The following is a 20,546-nucleotide window of genomic DNA, read 5'->3' as shown; positions in this document are numbered from 1 at the left end:
ATAATAGCTTAGCAAAAGCTATATTTTTTTTCTTTAAAAAGCTACGCTTTTTCTGCAAAGCTGCGCTTTTTAAAAAAGTGCTGCACAAAAGCTATGTTCTTTTCTCCAAAAGCTGAGTTTTTTCTTCAAAGCTGCGCTTTTTGTTTATGAAGGTGCGTTTTTTAAATCAAAGCTTAGCTAAAGCTGCGTCTTTTGACTACGTAAAACATTGCCTCTTTGAAAAGCTGCGTCTTTTTCATATTAGCTGCGTCTTTTCCAAAATTAAAGTTGGCTAAGTATTTCTTTAAAAGACTAAGCTTTTCAAACAAAGACTAAATTTTTGGAGAAAAAACGAAGGTTAATATTGTGAAATTCACTTGTCAAAATTTGATTATTAATTTATAACACAGTTAAATAGAAATTCCAAATAATTTCTGTGTTTTTTATTCAAAACGCAGGTGTCTGAAAAAATATCGTTTTCCTAAATTCCTTTACCGTAAATTGTTTTGAAAATATGTCCCATCTCATCAGGTCCTGATCATTCTATTTTGGATTTTTTATTCAAAACTAAAATTGAACCCATGTTGGTCAAGTTATGTATTGTCTCTGTACATGCTGATTCGATCGATTTAAAATGAGACAATTTTTTGGCCGTCTTTGGCATTTACCCAGTGTCATTAAACTGGGTTTATGTTTAAACATTTTGCTACTCAGCGCTAGTTTCTGTAGTTTTTGGCATGAATATTTTGGTAGGAGCTGAGGAGACATCTTTTTTTTATTGGCATTGTCTGAATAAATATACTTTTATCTTTACAAACTTTACACACTGAAATTCCAAAAAGCACCCCTTATCTGACTAAAAGTAAATTGTTGGGGTTGAGCAATCAGGCTTGTATTAATAGGTTATCTTATTTTTTTGTCAGTGAGCTGATAATTTCAAAAGTGTGATGATGATTTTCAAAGAATAAAACATCAACAGAATAACCTTCAAAACTTGTATTTATTCACAAAACTTCATCATCACTGAAATAAATTTAGTGATGAAACAATAATCGAGTACAATCGATTAATCGTCGCTGACAATGCTATGTCGGCGACAATCGATAGTGGTTGTCCAAAATCGATGTTGCTAATGCTACTTCCGGTAACTACGTATTTTTTTTTGTGTGGTAAATGTCGAGTAAATGTCAATTTTTGTTTCCGGTAAATTTTCGTAGAAGTCATTTTAACAGGGAGGTCACTCGCTTACACAAATGCGGTGAATGCAAACACTTTTGCGTAAAAACTCTCCCAAAATTACAAATTTTTCATATAAATCATAAAACCTTCTTCAATAACCTGTCTTTATGGTGTAGTGCGTCCGGTCTTACCGGTGATCCCGGCTCCATGCATTCTGTTTTTAAAACATTTTTTAGTATCGTTTGTAATTCATTAATTTCCTTTTTTGAAAGTTTTATCAAATTAAGATTTTTTAATGAAATTTTCAATATAACAGTTTATTGAATGTTAAGCTGGTTCACAAATATTTAATATGCTTTTACATGGATAATATGCTAAGATAACTTACATGATGCGGTGTGCATCATTTTGCAATTACTGTGCAATTATTAGTATTTGTTGTGTTTTTATGTTGTTTCGTTGAGGGGCGATACTATTTCCCGGTCTCTCCTCGTTGAGTTATAAACGACAGAAAGGTTATGGAAATTTACTTACTGTTGCAAGTGGCATCACTATAGCATCACTTACTGATCTCAGGTTTAACCATTTGAATGATCATGATGATACTATGTATAAAGAATGTATTGCTTAATGATATTATGAACTTTTGATTATTGTTTGATAGTAAATCAAAATGCTTGGTCCGATTCGATTCGATTATCGATAGCAAATGGAATCCGATTTTCAAACACTAGAAATAATCAAATTCATGAAACATAATTAGTTAAATGATTTGTTAATTATTTGAAGTATATATTTACAACAGACTAAAGAATTACATGATTGAAACATAATATATACATGTCATGCAGATGTCACGATTTTCATGCAAATAGGCATTCATTTTTTACAATACAAAATGTATGTTAAGAATAGCAAGGAATTTTGTCCTATGATAAAATGTTGTAACCTTGACCTTTGATATAAACAAACATTTTTTCCACTCACATTTTGGTAACATACTGTTCAGTTATTTTTCATTCAAGACAAGGGAATGGCGCTACATTTAACGACACTGGCGATATAGATTTGGTAATTTGGCAATACATTTTTGTTGGATCACATAAAAAAAACAGCACATTTTCAACAATGTTATCAACAGGCACAATATTGAAAGTTCCAGTTCTTTCCACCCGAACAATATGGCTTATGCTGGGGACAAGCAGACCAACAACTTTCAGTTCATGCAACTTTGCATAGCATATGCCAGAACGTTGATTCAAATAAAACTTCTCAACAGTCCCCACACATCGGTTGTTTTCATAATCAAAAAGCACTATGCTGCATTTTCTTTTTTCAATTCTTGTGTAAGAATCTGAATAGAACATTTGTCCATGAACATGAACTCTTTTCACTTCTTGCAAATGTTCACCACATTCACCTAAGGATTGACAAGTGTCTAACTCAGAGGAACATGTTGATAGTTCTTGCAGCTCGGGTGGACATATCTCATCCACTGTTTCATCTACTTGAATTTGGTTTTCATTTGTGTCCTCACGTTCATTCGCTTCCTCAATTTCCAAATTGTCAACTATGGAATTCTCATATGCGGTAGGTTCATTTATCCACCGGCTCTGTGTTCTTCGTGGAATTGGGTAGCATTGTCCACCTCATACCATTTGTAGTGACTTCTTCCATTTGCCAAATGGTCTTAAAATAAAAGAAACAGAGAATGTACAAACTTGAATTGAAATTAATTTCAGTGAAATATACAAATCTAATCAGAGATTAAACATTAATAAAACAAGAGATGCTTGTCAAACATTATACCCCCCCTCCCCCGAGCGCCATGTTGTCAGAATTATTTGGACAATTGAATGAAATATGCATGGACCCCAAGTTTTTGGGCCATGGGTGCAGGCAGTGTCAAGTTATCACACATACAAGCTATTGCATTGAAGGTCACTGTGACCTTGGCCTTTGACCAAATGACCCCTGAATTAAAAGTGGTCATCTACAAGTCAGGCCCAACCCCCTAGTCAAGTTTGATGATCATAGGTCCAGGAATTGTCAAGTTTGCCTTCAAGGTCACTGTGACCTTGACCTTTGACCTGATGACCATCTGGTCAGGCCCAAACATAAGTCATGGTGAGGACCATGGGTGCAGGTGGTGTCAAGTCTTCACACAGACAAGCTTTTGCATTCAAGGTCACTGTGACATTTATCTTTGACCCCTTAAATTAACAGGGGTTATCTACAGGTCAGGCCCAACCCCCTAATCAGGTCTGATGATCATAGGTCTAGACTTTGTTGAGATATCACTGGGAGAAGCTTTCTTAACTTTTTCATGTTAAAGGTCACTGTGACCCTGAACTTTACCCGATGAAACCGAAAATCAAGAGGGGTCAGCTACTGGTCAGGCCCAACCTTCATTTCAATTTTGATGTCCATAGGTCCAGGAATTGTCAAGTTTGCCTTCAAAGTCACTGTTACCTTGACCTTTGACCCCAAAATAAATAGGGGTCAACAACTGGTCAGGCCCTATCTTCATGTCAAGTTTATCACTCGGACAAGCTTTGGTCTACCAACGGACCTTACCGACCAACATGTGCAAAGCAATATACCCCTCTTCCTCGAATGGGGGCATAAATATAGTGTTTTACTTTCAGAAAATGTAAATGTGTTCTTGTTGGTTTAAAGCTGCACTGTCACAGATTTTTTTTTTAAATTTATTTCCAATTAATGTGAAAATGCTATAAACCATTCAAACAAGACTCCTGACAAAAAAAATAGTCGAAGATTTTTCTATTTAAGTTCATAAATTGATGTTTTATGAAACAAAAAATAAAAAAGTTGATAAAATGGTAAATCTGTGAGAGTGCAGCTTTAAGGTGTAAAAGTTTCGTTGTCAAACTATGAAATCCTGCCATCTAAAATTTTGTCAACAGTAATTTATCACTGGTTTGCAGATATTAAAGCTAAAAATTGCTCCCTTTATGGCAAAAAATAAAAACAGTTGTCAAAACAGTACATCTGTGAGAGTGCAGCTTTAAGACATATTTTACTGATTAATTGGTTTAAAACTTGGTTGGTAGCTAATTGTGAAATTATAGCATATTAATTTTTCCCTCAAATATGGAAATGGATTCTACAAAGGGAGAGCCGAGTTTCATTTCAACTCCCTTCAGTTCTTTCCGAGCTAATGTCAATAAAAGCATCTGTTTTAAAAGAAAATCAAGCAAACTAGGATTTATGTGTCACCGGGTGAGGAAAATGTGCAGCCAGACCGTCACTGGGGCTCACACCCGGGACCCCTCCCTATTTAGGCGAGTGCTCAACCAACTGAGCTACCGTACCACTTACACACATTCTCAACACCTGATAAGGTAACGATAACTTGACATACTCCCTTGCCAAGTCTTAATTCATCCCAAATTAACAGGATTGAGTACAAGGTTTACATGAAACAGAGGCTAGGATATTGAGTCCATACGTCACAGGGTGAGAAAAATATTCAATCGGACAGGGCGAGTGCTCTCGACGGAGTGACCAGACGCTAACACACCTCTACACCTGTATCGGTATCAATACTATGAGATAAGGGGGTGAACTAATAAAACAATATTATACCTGGTAAGGGTACGTCTGGGTGAATAGACTTGAGATGGGGTATCAGTCGCTGCTTCCTGGATAGGTGCAGTCTGCAGACATGGCACACCAACTCCTCGTCTACAATTAAAATGGTTATTTATTATATTAAAATGGTTATTTATTATATATTTGCAACACTTATGCACCAGTCAATTGTAACCACGCCCCCCCCCCAGGTCCGGGGGGAATAGCCGGGAAATGGGCCGTGTTTGTCCTTTCAGGTGGCCACGCAGTACCGGGTGAATGCAGTGTTTTTTTCTTCGTGCAAAATATAGCGGGGAATTAGCCTTACCTAGGCTCCCTGGGGTCCGGGGGCATTTGGCAGGGATTGTAACATCAGTTCGTCCTCGCAGGATGGAAATTTTACCCGGGGTTGGCTGGACCCGCTATTCCCCTGACCTGGGGGGGGGGGGGGGGGGGCCTGGTTACAATTGACTGGTGCATTATTCTTTCAAGTTTTAAACAGGCATCACCAGGGTAAACATCAAACTCACATATAACTCTGCCTATATTTTCTCTCTTTTTGAAAGATACGTGTACTCATGAAATTACAGGACTATAGGGTCAGACTTTACAAAGGTTAACGAAATAAGACTACAAGTGAGCTGGATCTGTAATTTTATGCAACATTTTAGAAGGGATTTTGATAAGAAAGGGGTTGTGCTAAACTGCTGACCGATTAGCTGACCATATAGGAATAGAAGAGATTTGCTGACGAATTGCTGACCATATAAACAAAGAAGGATTTTTTTTTATGTTTGTTTTCAGTGTTTTAAATGTTTTACTGTTATATGAAATAATTTATTGAATTGACGACTGTTCTTTTTTTTATTCCAAGAGCGTTTCGTTGCAAATAGACGTCTTTTTATCATTACAAGATAGAGAGAAAACTGTCTACATCCCACACCACATGGAGGCGCTCCTACAATGGTCCATTTTTTTTTTTGAATGAATGAGCTACTCACTGTGAGTGAAATAGTTATTGATAGTGAATGATTGATTGAGTGTGCTAGTGAATAAGTGAACGAAGCAAATGTTACAGTGTGCTTGATGAATGAAAATTGAAAGCTTCAGTTAAACAAGGATTGATTTGTTGACTGATTGAGTGATTGATTGATTGATTGACTGGCTGCTTTTTTTCTTCATAGAAGGCCACATTGTAAATATGATGTTGTTATGGTTGAACATGTAATTATGTCATAATGTGTTTATACCTCCTCTAAATAAAGACGCGTTGGAGCATTTTCAACACATAACAAAATTGAGGTTTTTGCACTTTTTTTGCGCTTAGCGTTTTATATAACTAGAACTCCGTGAGTCGGATGTGTCGCCTGACGAATTATTTACTGTCGACATTATAGCTGTTAGATTGGCATTTTATTCATTTATAGACAATGATGTTGCCATTTAACTTTCAAGTGTAGGTGGCATTTGAACTGAAGGTAACAACATTAAGCCAGGAGCAAGCAATTGGTTATATAAGCAAAAATGAGCACAATAAATACTGAAGTCAATGACATTGAGAAATAATTTGAAGATAATTGTTGACGGACAGACGACGGACAAAGACCGATCACAATAGCTCAAAAAGTGTGCAAGGTAAAGTTAAACATGAAAATTAACAAAGGGCAATAACTCTAATATGGAAGCAAGAGATACAGTTTTTGTGCACTGCGATCCCCTTCAATAAGATCTATCTATCTATAAAGTTTCAAGTTGATAACTCTTATTATAAGTTTTCGAGAAATGCCCCGGACAAAATTTAAGCTTGAAAATTAACAAAGGGCAATAACTCTAAACATATAGATGCAAGAGTTACGGTTTTTGTGCACTGCACTTTCCCTCAATCAGATATACCTACGGAATAAGTTTCAGTTTGATACCTCCTATAGTTTACGAGATATGCCACGGACAAAACCTAAGCAAGAAAATTAACAAAGGGCAATAACTCTAAAAATATGGCAGTAAGAGTAATGATTCTTGTGCACTGCACTTGCCCTCAATGAGATATATCTAGCTATCTAGCCTCTTCTATTCTTCAAGATATGCCCCGGACAAAACTTTAAGCATGAAAATTAACAAAGGGCAATAACTTTAAAACTAAGAAAGCAAGAGTTACTGTTATTGTGCACTGCACTTGCCCTCCATGAGATCTATCTACATATGAAGTTTCAAGTTGATAACTCTTATATTCTACAAGATATGCCCCGGACAAAACTTTAAGCATGAAAAATAACAAAGGGCAATAACTCTAAAAATATGGAAGCAAGAGTAACAGTTCTTGTGCACTGCACTTTCCCTCAATTAGATCTATCTACATATGAAGTTTCAAGTTGATACCACTAATAGTTTAGTAGATATACCCCGGACAAGCGAAAATGGGACGCGGACGCCGCCGACGCCGACAAAAGTAACCCCTATAGGTCGTCTTTTCAGGCGACACAAAAAATGACATAGAGCCAAACTGAAATGCTTCAACTTGTCAAAATTTTGCTTTTCTTATCCACTTATATACAAAGGTAACAGAACTGTTTAGTTTAACAAAAGAATTTTAGTGATCATGTGTTTATATAGACAGTCTAAACACCAATATATGCCAAATTGTTGGTTCCGGGACAAATGGCGCAACAAAGAAAATGGCAAAAAAACACCAAAACTGAAAGTTTCAAGACAACTGCTAGTGTTTTCATGCATGAGGTGGCTACATGATGTAGAAAATGCAGAGATAGCATTAATATGCCCATTTTAATTTATTTTTTACTGTAAGTATCTGTTTTGAAGGCTAGATTTGGCATTAAATTCAGAGTACAGCACTTCACCATTGTCTATAAGTTGCATATTTACACCTGATTTGCTATAAATCTCACTCTTTCGATCATTTACACACAAACAAGTACTACAGAGTTGACTCACATCTTCATTCTTCTGAAATATTGGATTCAGAGCTGCATCTCCTGGATTCAGATTGCAGGACTAACGCTGGGAGGAAAAAGGCGCAGCTAACTGGAGCTTATTGGCACATCATGATCTGCAAGCAAGACACAAAAGCAACGTTTTATACTTATAAAACAATCTGCCACTACTGTTAAAGTTTGAAAAAGGCCTGTAAACACTCATTTGAGGCATACACAACCTTATGTAGTCATAAATGTGATAAATATGCAAAAAAGCTCATGAATTGAAAGATTTTCAGGACAAATTTTATGAAATTTGTATTCTTTTGGACATTTTGCTATCAGTTTTTAACAATTCAAAGGTTGATCTCATCTTATTGAGTACCCAGATGCATTTTGATAGCATTTAAACCAGACATGCTTAGAATTTCTTAGATAATCCTTTCTCAGAAGTCCTTGCTGAGAGCCGGTATGGAAAACCACACGAGACCACATTTTTACCAGCACTGGTTCTTGTCCTTGAAATTTCCCCTGTTGCTACAGCAACCAGGCTGGCTATTGAAATAAACAATACATTAGGGTTTTAAGACATTTATAATGTATTAAGGTTGAGTTTTTTAATGCATGGAGGGAAAAGGCTCTAATCTTTATGAAAGCGGCTCACTTCTTATTTCTTTTGCCTTGAGAAATGTCAAGTTTTTCACTGTATGAACTGAATGAATATAATATATTAGAATTATCGTCAATTTATTGTGAAAAATTGCCAATAAACTACGGTACTTGGCGAACAGTTTTTATTTATTCTGATTTTTTTTGAATGTCAAATACATACACCATGTACAGTAAGGTTTGAGGATATCAATTAACAAATCAATTATTATTGAATGCTTCATATGGCATTTATTGTATATTTAAATGCAAATATAACCCAAAAACGCCTTTTTCAATAATGGTTGCCATGGTAACAAATTAATTTTCATTTATTTTCTCAATAATAATTGAGAATGGTTTTGAAAATATATTGTTGTCGTTATAATGTGGGAATTGTGTATATTGTAGTGATGAATATTTATTGCATCTGTGAATACAAATGTTTCAATAAATTCTTGAACTTTACCAAATTTCTAGCTGTGTCTTAACCAAGTGCCCTTCTAGTTTTTGTCATATTCGTTAAAAATAGGAATTTTTGAATTTTCTTTTCAGTATTTTTATCCTAAAGAATAGTACGGTCAGAAATTACTCTTATCTCATTTTCGCCCAAAAAGTGGTTTCGGGCCAAAAATCCCGTGACTGGTCACAATATATATATTTATATGTGGATGGGAACACGATTTTGATCATTGTGGCGCTAACGTGAATAACAAAAAAAAATCGAGAATAAAATCGCGCACTCTTTTCCCCTTGATTTTTCATGGTATTTTTGAGCTTAAAACTTATTTATTTGTTGTCAACATAAAAAACACGTCAAATTCAGCAATAAACCCTCTGCAACACTGTGTATTCGTTGACATTTAGTTGATCATAACCTTTTAATGTGTGTTTAATTTACCATAAGAGTTGGTCAGCTGTTCGGCTTTTGGACTTTGGAAACTAGGTTTGTATGATGGTAAGGTGCAAACATTTCTGGTCGATAATGTGAGGCATTTTTGAAATAAAAACAGTTATCATTTGCCCAGCAAGTCCACTATCCACAAGTTGGGCCGATATATTTCGCCACCCCATAGAAGTGTCATGTGTTTCGCATGTGTGCCTAAAGGTTCAGGTATGTTTTTATGGTAAGACGTCACTCTGAATTAAACATGGAGTAACAGAATAAGACAGATCTTATACAATAATGATATGTACCTGTAAAAATTGTCTTTCAAAGTCAGAATTAATTTTTTAGCTTATATTTTTTATGTTGTCAGCTTTGTATTCCTGTTCAAAAACTTTCACCTTGTCCATACTTAGAACTCCTTTTAAAAGATTCAACGTAAACAAGTTAAACACTCTTGATCTTAGCTTGGATTTTAAAAATGAATTTTAATTAGAAATAAAGATCTGTAAAAGTTATACAGCTATCTGTTAGTGTCATTTTGGGATATCTACATTATCTTCTTGCTGACTATTTCAGTAAAAATTTATTATTTTTTGTGAATTCAATTAAAGGGGCTATACAGCATATGATGAAATAGCGGGGGAAAAAAAAGAAAATTGTCGAAAACTGACATAAACTTGGTATCAATGAGTACAATGCATTGAAACTAACTTAACATGTAACTGAAGTACCACTTAGTTTACAATTATATATTTGCAGTTTTTTCGTATTTTACCATTAAAAAAGATTACTAGGTATGTATACCTAGTAGAATTCATTTGTATGCGTAATTGGCTTGTCGATGTTATTACCTTAAGTTAAGTATATAGCTTAGATATTCCAAAGGTTTAGAGTAAGCCTTCGTAGCACAGTAGATACAACATTGGACTGCAATTTTGGCGAATCCGGATCGAACATTAACATTTTGGTATTTTTTTTACAATTATGATATCAAATAGTAAAACATTTTATTAAATAATTGTCCTAAGATTTATTACAGAAAAAAACTGTTTTTGGTGCCAATCTGGTGTATAGTCCCTTTAAAAATAGTTAACATTTATTTGTACAGGAAAGTAGACATTTTATCTGGTGGACGAGGCCGAATTGCCGGGGAAAGGAAGTGACAGTGTCGTGAGCCTGGCCCACCACTACTTTCAGCACTATGGTGTCGGTGAAATACATGCTGAGGTATTTAGTGCTTCACCCATTTAAATTATCTATAAAAAATTTAATGGATTAAAGGTTCTAACAGCCTATGCAAACTTCATCCTTATTGCTGAGAAGAGATTATGAGAATCAATAGTGAATATAAAAGATGATGAAACTTAACATATATTACACCATGAAACACATTCTTACACAGATTTTTTTTCCATTTCACATTCGATGATTGATAACGATTGGATATTTGGATTCAACCATGGCTTATGAAATGTGTCCATCAATATAACATTGCTTCCTTCATGTACTGCATATAGCTTAAAAAAGAAAAAAAAATGTATTAAATTTTCCAGGTTTATTTCGATAATGCTGTCGGCCAAAACAAGAACAATGCTGTGCTTTGGTATGCCATGTGATGTGTAACAAATGACAGGTAAGTTTTCTAATCTGTTAATAATTGTTTGTCTGATTTTTTAGGACTAATGCACTGTCTTTTGAATTATCAATCACATCATTGATACCTGCGATTGGTGCTTTAATTTTAAAGGATGCAGAACTGGATGAAGTCAAAGCGTAGTTGGCAGTTATTTGATATGAGGAATACGTTAACTAAATAAACATATGTTAACACTCCATTATTGTAAGATTTATATGTCTTGAAAACTTTATTATACCCTAGTTAAAATCATTTGCTAAGTTTATTTTTTGTGAATATAGATAAGTTTTATTTACACTAAACAGATCTTCCAACAATTTTCAGGACTGCATGAGAGTGTAACACTAAACACTATGTTGGCTGGGCACACCAAATTTGCTCCTGACTGTCACTTCGGTATCTGGCGATGCTGTAATGCCGAGAATCTTCATGAAATTGCCCACACTGTTTTCGCCTCTTCAAAGTCCAGCCACAACATCCCACACTTGGTTTATGACCCTCAGCAGCCAATCACAGTTCACAGTTGGAAATCATTCCTAGATACATATTTCAAAACTCTAAAGAATATCACCAAATACCACCATTTCTATGTATCAAAACATAAACCAGGAGTTGTAGTATGCAAAGAGTTTGTAGATTCCTCAGAAATTGAAGCTAATCTTTTGAGGATGAGTCCAGAATGTGGTGTTTTGCCTGAACTAAAGCGCACACCATGCCTAGATGCTGCACGTCAATGGTACCTTCAAGATTCTATTGGCCCATTCTTTAGATCTGAGTCATCTGTGAAGATCTGCAGTATGCCCTAAACCAACTCTGTGTAAAGTCGAAGTTTACTCATTTGTTGGTGAAATGTTGATTGCAGATCAAATGTTTGCGGCAAATATGAAAGAAATGAGTAAAAAAAGGCATTATCGCATGTAACCATAGCAACAGACTGTTGTTTTATGTAGTTCTTTTATGTCATTTTGTACATATAATGAGCAATGTGTACTCTTTGTGTCTATGAATTAGTTTATGTGTTAGCTTTAACAGACAGTTAAGTTAGTATTTCGGCATGGACACAGCATTTAAAATAAGAACATTTATAGTGAACATTGTTTTCAAACTGGCTTACCAATGTGTAACATAATGATCCATATCTTTTGATTTCTTTGTACAAAAATGACTTGAAACTTGAGTTTTCATACCTTAGATACTTGGTATCGTTTACATGCCAATAACTTGAAACGTATTGTATATTGAGAACACATTATTTGTGGCAGACTTTGAAAATGATTGGAAATAGCATTTTCATTAGTAACCATAGCAACCGATTTTTGCTTTGACCTTTGTGGCCAATTTCTATGTCATTATGGACATTAGCAATGTGTACTTGCTATTTTAATGTTGAAGTTTATGTAACACTAGAAAAGATAAGTGATATATTTAAACATGTATCTTGACATATATATAATATTTAAAATAAAAACAGTTTTGTTCACATTGTTTTTTATCCCTGTGTTTCATAATGTTTCATATGTTTTATAACTTTTGTGAAATTTAATGTGAAACTTTATAATTAATATTAGTAAATACTTAGTATCATAAAGATGTCAATAACTTATAAATAAAAAAAAAATTATGCGGACTTTCAAAAATGATTGGTAATAGCATTTTGCTTTGACCTTTTGACCTCTGTTACAAAATGTTCCATATCCATTGTTTTGATTTTTAATATTTGACTAACAACTTCAGATTTTATTTCTGCAATTGCTTGGTATCATAAAAATGTCTATAACTTAAAACACAACTTTGTGAAAAACATTATTTTTTAAGATACATTTAGAAAATGAGTGAAAATGGCATTATCAATAATTACCATAGCAACCAAATGCAGTTATGAACTTTTCGTTAACTTTTGTAATCAAAGATGAGTGCTTATATGTTACATGTAAATAATCCTTGACATGATACTAATCTGACATGGATATTTCATTCTAAATAAACACATTAGACAATACATTTTGTTCATTTCGATTTCTACACCCGTGTTACTAAAAGTACTATATTTTTTTAGTTTTTGTGAATTTTGACTTGAAACTTTGGATTTTTGTTCTAGAAATACTTGGCATCATAAAGGATACAATATCTCAAAATGTCATTTTTGGGCCAGAATGATCATATTCCCATTCCCATCCACATATATATATATATATATATATATTCATTCTGGCCCAAAAATGACATTTTGAGATATTGTATCCTTTATGATGCCAAGTATTTCTAGAACAAAAATCCAAAGTTTCAAGTCAAAATATATATATATATATATATATATATATATATATATATATATATATGAATGATTGATAGAATGAATTAATGAATTAATTAAAGGTGGCATTATTTCTTTAAAATAGGGATCTTATTGTGTTGCTGTGATTGTTGAAGTAGATGTTTTCTTCTTAAGAAATTTCTTAAATTAATGTAATGTTTGCTTAAAAGAGCAAACAAAATGTTTGAATAGATGCACAATACAGACCAAAGACTAATACAAGTCAGCAGTTCCATTAGAAAATAATATTATTATCAAAGCCGCACCAGAAATGATTGACAAAAACATGAAAGAAATTCATTTAGGAATGGAACAAACAGTTCCCAAACTTACTCACTTTATACTTCAGTTTGGATACAATTTTCCATTCTATGATCTTGAAGTACTAACAAATTACAGCATGTCAGCATACACAAAGTACAGCTCGGCCGGGTGGGCATCTCGGCGGGCGGGCTGTCTGGCTGGTTCTCTACAGTTCCTCCCGGGTCTGTTTAAAATAATACGAAAGGAAAATAAATAAATCAACAACACTTTATCAAACATACAATCATTGACGCCCTTATAGCCTATACAACATACTCAATTAACACATCTCTGGCATACTGGCTAAGGTCACAAATTCGAACACTTTTTTTTTAATGTTTTTTTACAAGTATCTTGGAGAGTTTATGTTGTAGTAAGTTAAACTTTCGTATGAAACATCTTTGGGTTATGTGAAAACAGCTGTCAAAGTACAGATTCACGATCTCGTCAATTTTATGACAGAAAATCCATAGTGTGTCCTGTAGCACCCGTAACAGTCCCGTCATACATGCTGAAAAAAAGTATACAATATACAGTTAAAAGTCAAAAGCTGCAGTTACTCAGTATGATAATAATTTTCACATGCAAGTAACAAATTAATGTCTTCGAGCAAAACTGAGCCAGCTAATAAAAGACAGGATAGATGTACAATAAAGAATTAATAATTACCTTTCTGGTCAAGGATTATATACATGTACTTGACGATCAGTTTCCTTTCCTACTTACAAATCAGAGTACTGATATCCTTTTTGTGATGCACAGGGAACACTTGTGGGGCTCGAATTCTCAATCTATTGGGTACTCTTGAATTTTTTAACAAACCGTCCAGACCCATTTTCTCAAAATATATTTAACCTAACACATTTAAAGCTGCACTCTCACAGATGGAAGGTTTTGACATCTTTTTTTTATTTTTTGTCTTGGAACGAGCCAATTTTTGTGAAAATCCATGGAAACAAGTGATATAAGACTGATAACAAAAAAATAAATCACAGATTTTTATATTTAAGTTCAAAAATTTATGTTTTATGCATTTTTCTTAAACCATTAGTAGTTTTTGAGAAGTTTTTTAACGCCGAACCACTTGTGGGCGTGCCAGCATCATCATAAGATCATCATAAGAGTGGTAAGAGGAGTTGAAACCCCAGCCTCAAGTGCCACGGCCATAACCTCCAGGGAAACGTGGGAATTTGCCTGGTTGCCTTGATTGGCCTCCCCTGAATGGGTAGGGCCTACTTTGGAACAAGCGATTGCTAATTTTCGAACAATCCTCAATTTCTTTGGCAGATTTTGACACATCGTCACCAAAGAGAAATTTTGTGTAGGCCTGCTGTGGTTACACAGGTGATTATATTCAAGTTTTAGTTCAGGTCTCAAGTAATCTTTACGAGTCAAGTTAATTTGTTTGTTTGAGTGGCCCAAAAGTGCCATTTTGTCAACTACTTTGGCCAAAATAGTTGTACTTTTCACAACAGATGTCTCAATGTTCTGCATTTTCTGTAGTGCTGTTGGAGACATAGCTTTCCAAATCAGCTGATTTGTTTGTGTGAATACCAACCCATCACAATTTATTAGGCAGCCATTGTTTTCATCTTTGACTAACTCATTGTACCTTTCTTCATCAATACCATTCTTGAACAATTCTGTGATATTCTTAGCTAACATAGTGTCAATTTCCGTATCACATGTCTCAGCTGACTTGAATCGTTTGTCCATCGACTTGAACCGACTATATAAGTATCTATCATGTGTTTCCGGTACGGATAGAAAAATCCGACCCGAGGGCACGCGCGTAAGCCGGTAATGAGGCTTGCCAAGTTATCGGTCACGCAGCGTGCCCTAGGGTCGGATTTTTCGATCCGGACCGGAAAGACTTGATTGATATTTTTTCTTGCATACCTATAATTATGAATTTGTGGAAAATTTGACGTAGAAAACCCACTTTTGTACATTTCACCAAAACGCGCGTGCGATGTTGTTTACTGACGTCATAGAGCGCAGTGATTTTGAATAACTAAAAATAGCGTTTTTTAACGATTATTTATGTTCAATTTTAATTAAATGTCTTGCAAAGATACATATTTGATTGCGCTTTATTGGAATGGCATAATATATTGTTCATAAACCATACAATTTATTGAAATAAGAAGTGACGCGTTGTTGCGCGTGACTCATCTTACATGGGGTATGTAAGATGAGTTTTTCCAGCACTGGTCACATGACCGGAAACACACGTCCGGTATCCAAGAATTATTGTTCTCATCATCTTCGTTCTTCCGCTTGATAGATTCAGACTCTGGGTCTGCTCATTCTCATAAAGAGAAAAATCACAGTTATGACCTTCATCAAACTCGTATTCGTAATCGAGTTTGTCGCCCTCGTATTTTTTGTACGAGGCTTATTTAGAAGTTACTTCTCTGAGTTGCTTGTTTTGGTCATTAATCTGTTTTTTCGTGCTCTGCCATTCTCAAAGTTTGCTTACCAATAGCAGTTTGCAATCTGTTAATTTCCGCAAGCAACTTATTTTCTGAAGTTTCAATAGCCGAATGTATCATCTCATTTACAACCTTTTCAGGCTTTTGGGTTGCAGCTTTTTGTTTTCCTTTTTGGGATTGAAAACCACATTCTCCTTTTGTGTCATTTGAGCCACACTCAGACATTAGTATCCTGTTCTTATCGTATGATGAACTACGTTCATCAGTCACTAAACAATGTTCAGTATCAGGATCCGCCATAATACGTAAATTTTGCACACCACGTTTGGAAACATATCTGCCATTTTGCAATAAACTGCCAGCGCATGCGCAATGACATCTCATTTAAGAATGAACAAATTCTTTAAACGAAAAAGAATTAGCTGGTTCCAATATATTTGTATTTGCAACAGTCAGCAGTTATTATTGTACATACCACCACATGTATTAAATTAGCTGTTATATTGTACAATTTATGTCATAAAAGAATCAGCAAATAAAACTTTAATATTCTTTTTAATACTTCTTGAGTTGATTTTTCTCGTTGCCAACTTTGGAGCTTATCAGGGTATCGAGCGACATCTACACTATAATACCTCCGAGCAATACTGGTGTATGTATTCGCATATTCTCGCGATTTCAAAACAGCTGAACAGAAAATAATAAACTATCGACAATAACAGTAACAATCATATGGGACGTCATTTCACATATATACCTTTAAATGTTTATTGCAATGTGTCTTATTTGTTCTCCACTAAAAAAGCGGAGAACATCATCACGACTCATGTTTTTTGTTTTTGGTGACGCCATTTTGGAAAAAATACCACATTGTGAAAATTGCTTCTGTACCGGTCAGTACGCGTTCGTACCGAGTTATCTTGGCGACTTTTGATGAACTTCGGTTAATTGGCCTAGGTTTTATAATTTAATCCGAATGGTCGGCCTTAGAGACCCCCGAACCAACACATTAGATATGTAGTTTACCATCCACAACCAAGACAATTTGAACTCCAAAAACACCCCCCAACAAGACAATTTTAATTCCTATAATGCTCCCCAACAAGACAATTGGAACTCTTTCAACATCCCCACCAAGACAATTGGAACTCCTTTAACACCCCCACCAAGACAATTGGAACTCCTTCAACACCCCCACCAAGACAATTGGAACTCCTTCAACATCCCCACCAAGACAATTGGAACTCCTTTAACACCCCCACCAAGACAATTGGAACTCCTTCAACACCCCCACCAAGACAATTGGAACTCCTTTAACACCCCCACCAAGACAATTGGAACTCCTTCAACACCCCCACCAAGACAATTGGAACTCCTTTAACACCCCCACCAAGACAATTGGAACTCCTTCAACACCCCCACCAAGACAATTGGAACTCCTTCAACATCCCCACCAAGACAATTGGAACTCCTTTAACACCCCCACCAAGACCATTGGAACTCCTTCAACATCCCCACCAAGACAATTGGAACTCCTTCAACATCCCCACCAAGACAATTGGAACTCCTTCAACACCCCCACCAAGACAATTGGAACTCCTTTAACACCCCCACCAAGACAATTTAATTCATCTCAGTTCCTGCCCCCCAGTACATTTTTTCCTGGAACAGCCCTAACAATTAAATGCATTGATATTTTTGTGAATACCCTTCTGTTACTTTTTTCCATACCTTTCTTGGGTGGATTACGATTTACTTGACAGTCTTCCTTATCCTCTGTGTAAGCTTGCCCCTGGTGCCTGTTTCCTTGGAGAATCCTGAGTCAACAAAGAGTATTATTAAACAAGTACTAACTAATATTCTTCAAGAGTAAGACCTGTCTACAGATATAATTAATAAACTGATTGATCTTAATATGTTTTACATATCTTTTACAAATATATAGAATTATATTTATTTTTTATTTCATTTATTTCAAACATGTCTCCATTAAAAAGAAATTACCAGTCACTCTCTCAATAATCAACCAGATCAGACTATTTGTGACTTCTGATGAAAAGAATGTTTCCAGGATTCCCCCTGGGTTCTAAAAAGTTGTCGCCACTTGTCGCGGCGGGGGTTAAGGAGTTTAAGCATTGACTGTGTTGACTGGGCTGTGACTGCTTGTCCTAATTATCGGATTAATTTTTGTTGTCGCACCAGCAACAGCGCCACCACTTTTATAAACATGTGCATTTTTCTTTTTTAAGAAGTGCTTATTAGTTTTGTTGTGTTTCGGCATAGGTACTATGCATAACAGTTATGTTTGCATGCGTGAGAATGTTCTTACCGGGTGTGAAAGCACTGAAATGTACTTGCTATGCAATCAGATCTCAAAATATGCACAAGTCTGATTCGGGAGAAAAGCTCCTGGCACCACAGTTTGCACAATATTGAAACGAAATAGTAACCAGCCTACAATAGAAGTGTTCTTACACGGTACCACATTCTTCGATTTTCGAAATATGTCCGTTAAATGAAATTATCAAATAAAATATAAATCATACTCACGTTTGTCCAAATATACATAGGGCACAGCTCCACCACGGAAGTGTCGACAGCTCTTTTTCTTTGCACCACCGTAAAGTGGTGGAGCTGGCGTTTACAGACCGTGTCTTGAGTCAACTCTAGCATGACAAGAGTCCGGCAATTTATGCCAAAGCATTGTCTGCAAACTTTCTGCTGTGAGATTGCCATAATGCTCACGCAAATCTACAAGAGTAGATGCAAACCTCACTGGGGCCCAATATTTGGAATTGTCTGCAAGTCTTCAACAGACAAGAAGTTTACAAGCACTTTACTTCTGGCCATGCTTACAAATCAAATGCTCCCGAGTAGAAGATTAATTTGATTGTACAGTCACTAACCTTGTTTGTCTTCTATCCGGCTACCCTTCCCGTCCGAAAAGTGGCTAAGGACGCTGAAAGGGCCTCAAAAACAAACAAAAGCAAAAGAATGGGCCGGGTTAGTGAAAGTCCATGAAGACTATGATGTAAAATCTAATAATCAACCGGAAAATTAACAATGGCCAAAAATTGACGAAAAAATATGGCTTCAAACGTTGTTGTTTGTCGAATTATGGCGTCGTCGTCACCTATGGTCTCGATGTACTTTATCGAATATTTTTGCCGATATCATCTATGTGCTTTATTCTATCTACTTGTACTCTTGTTACTTTTTTTTTTGACACATCCAATTTTAGAAAGTTGTGTGTTTTTTTAAAAAGGAAAAAAATATATATAAAATATATATTTAATTTTATCAAATTAAATATCTATAGCCTGTTTGTTTCTGACAGATATAAGCTTAATGAATCCATCAGTTCTTCTTTCACACTTTTCGTTATTTCTTCTGTTTCACCCGCTAGTAACCCCAACGTAATAGCTGCATTGGGTATGCATTATGTCTGTATTGTATTTTCATAGTTCTTTCTTCCAGTCCTCTTCTAGCTTCAACATATTTTTACAGTAGAATAAGAAGTGGTCTACAGTTTCAGGAACTTGGCAGACACTGCAACAGTTGTCTGTTTGGTCTGGTGTCTGTTTTGCCCAGTGATCTTTGAGGTGACAACGGCTGAAACTTTTTCTTTTCTTTTCACCAACGCAGTTTCTTACTCCGGGTGTGACAAAGATGTCATGTATGGCGGAAGACATCTCAAGAGTTACGGTATTGTGCTAACCATTTTTCATTAATGGCTTTTCTTTTCATCATGTGCATGACTTCACTGGCATCTTTCTTTTCATCATTGACTTCTGCTTCATCAAATTCTGCTGCCTTCTTAGCCCCTTTTTTGCCTGCTCTTCAGCCAGCTCATTTCCCTCTATGTTTTTATGGCCAGGTATCCAGTGCACCTGGAGTGTATTACCACTGTCCTCTAAACTTGTTACAGATGTTTTAATGTTAAAAACGGTTTCAATTTTATTCTTGGGAATCTCTCTTGAAAATGCTGTTGATATTGCTCCCTGGCAGTCTGTGAATATGTGAATGTTTTTTCTTTGTGGTGTTGTAGCTGTTAGGAAGTCCAGTGAAAGTACCCGCCATTTCGCCAGAAAAGTTATTGCTTTGATACGCCCTTATTTAACAAAACTGGATTTGTCTTGTATCCTTCAAGATAGATGGCAGCACCCGCACCAGTAGGGCCTGGGTTACCCAGTGAAGAGCCGTCTGTAAACACTAGGATGTCTCCTCCAGATGTAGCATCTAGTATGTGTGCTATATTTCCTGTCTGGGTTTCCTTATCCACAGTGAATTGTTCGAAGTTAACCTTTTCGCGTGTTCTAGAAAGACTAATGTTCTTCACGTTGTACTCAAATTCCTTCTCTATATTTTCTAGCTTGATTTTGTCTTTGAGTTCTGTGTAGCGGCACATTAGAAGCGCAAATGTTGTAGGTTTCCCTCTAAAACTTGACCTATTTGACACCCACATGTTAAGGTCTTATTTCAGTGGGTCTTCATCTCTTTTGGCTACAATTCTGATCAGTTCCTCTGCTTGTCTCAACTTAATGTGAATATTCATTGGTAGGGTATTTGTTAATAGTTCCAGTGATTCTGTGCTTGAACTTGGTAAACATCTTTTAACATAGGCTGCGTTGGACCGGTT

The 20,546-nt window shown here is 35.6% G+C and overlaps 1 long non-coding RNA gene across 8 annotated transcripts; it reads right to left on the bottom strand.

Annotated features, from left to right (window-relative positions):
- Positions 1 to 960: 960 nt before the first annotated feature.
- Positions 961 to 19,030, bottom strand: LOC128234525 (uncharacterized). 8 transcript variants are annotated; one of them, XR_008260967.1, is made up of 6 exons: positions 17,639 to 19,030; positions 13,507 to 13,656; positions 11,152 to 11,668; positions 7,702 to 7,816; positions 4,768 to 4,866; positions 961 to 2,847 (listed from the first exon to the last, which is right to left on the bottom strand). It is a non-coding gene; the product is annotated as an uncharacterized LOC128234525 (long non-coding RNA). The 8 variants fall into 8 exon arrangements; XR_008260961.1 differs by lacking the exon at positions 11,152 to 11,668 and adding an exon at positions 8,184 to 8,237; XR_008260959.1 differs by lacking the exon at positions 11,152 to 11,668 and having other exon boundaries at positions 7,702 to 8,237; positions 17,639 to 17,724; positions 18,237 to 19,030.
- Between the last annotated feature and the right edge of the window lie 1,516 nt (positions 19,031 to 20,546).

The sequence above is a fragment of the Mya arenaria genome, chromosome 1 (assembly GCF_026914265.1).
Source record: "Mya arenaria isolate MELC-2E11 chromosome 1, ASM2691426v1".
In the NCBI taxonomy this organism is placed as follows: domain Eukaryota; kingdom Metazoa; phylum Mollusca; class Bivalvia; order Myida; family Myidae; genus Mya; species Mya arenaria.
This window is presented reverse-complemented; position numbering and strand designations above follow the sequence as displayed.